Source organism: Octopus bimaculoides, chromosome 4 (assembly GCF_001194135.2).
Source record: "Octopus bimaculoides isolate UCB-OBI-ISO-001 chromosome 4, ASM119413v2, whole genome shotgun sequence".
NCBI lineage: Eukaryota > Metazoa > Mollusca > Cephalopoda > Octopoda > Octopodidae > Octopus > Octopus bimaculoides.
In genome coordinates, this window is record NC_068984.1 from 58,254,202 (window position 1) to 58,255,152 (window position 951).

The 951-nt window shown below is 25.7% G+C and overlaps 1 protein-coding gene across 2 annotated transcripts in view; it reads left to right on the forward strand.

The window, feature by feature from the left end:
* LOC106877357 (polycystin-1) overlaps positions 1-951 on the forward strand; it is a 144,523-nt gene that overhangs the window by 32,028 nt on the left and 111,544 nt on the right. The window lies entirely within an intron of this gene.

The window sequence follows — 951 nt, forward strand, 5'->3', positions numbered from 1 at the left end:
TAGAAAGAAAATTTAAATCGATTAAAATCGATTAAAACTATCGAAGATCAATTCTATTAAAAAATATAGCTAATCTTCAGGTCAAAATACAACAATAATAATAATAAATGAATGTATATATCAACCAAGAATAAATAACAAATGAATTTATATAAAATACTTATTATATAAAGACAGAAAAATATTATTAAAAATATCAAAATAATAAACATTCCATGATCAACCCTACGTCCATTATAATATAAGCTAACAGGTATATTATATGCAAAAACCAACTTAAACAAATGTTTTCGTTTAAAATACAATTTGAACGAAGTTTAAGGTTAAAATAATAAAGATAGTATTAGCACATATTTAAAGGATGCAATAGTTTAAGCTAGACTATTTAAGAGTAAAAACGTTTATTTATAAGAAGTCTAGTAAAAATACTCCGTAAAGTATAGGAATAAAGATATGAATGGAAACATTATTATGAATGAATGATTAAACTTTATATAACTTAAAATCATAATAAAAAAAAGTAAGTGTACCATTTTAGCCTAAAATACGACTTCGATTTGATTAGGGTTGAAATATTTTCGATTAATACTGTATTATGCGATACATACCTAGTCTTTTTATGTTAATTTCTTTGTTTATACAATATCGTTAATGCCACTCGACCTGAAGAAAATTCTAATTGGGCCCCACCTGCGAGGTTATGCACTGTTTATCTTCATATGAGATCACCATGTCACGCACATATGGTTGTGATGCATGTGCCTGGTGTACCCTTATCAGGCGGGTATAATGGGCTCCGTATATTTTACCCCAGTGTCACTTTGATGGTATGCGTTGCTCTCTCACTCAATAATAATAATAATAATAATAATAATAATAATAATAATAATAATAATAATAATAATGGCTTCAAATAATAATAATAATAATAATAATAATGGCTTCAAATAA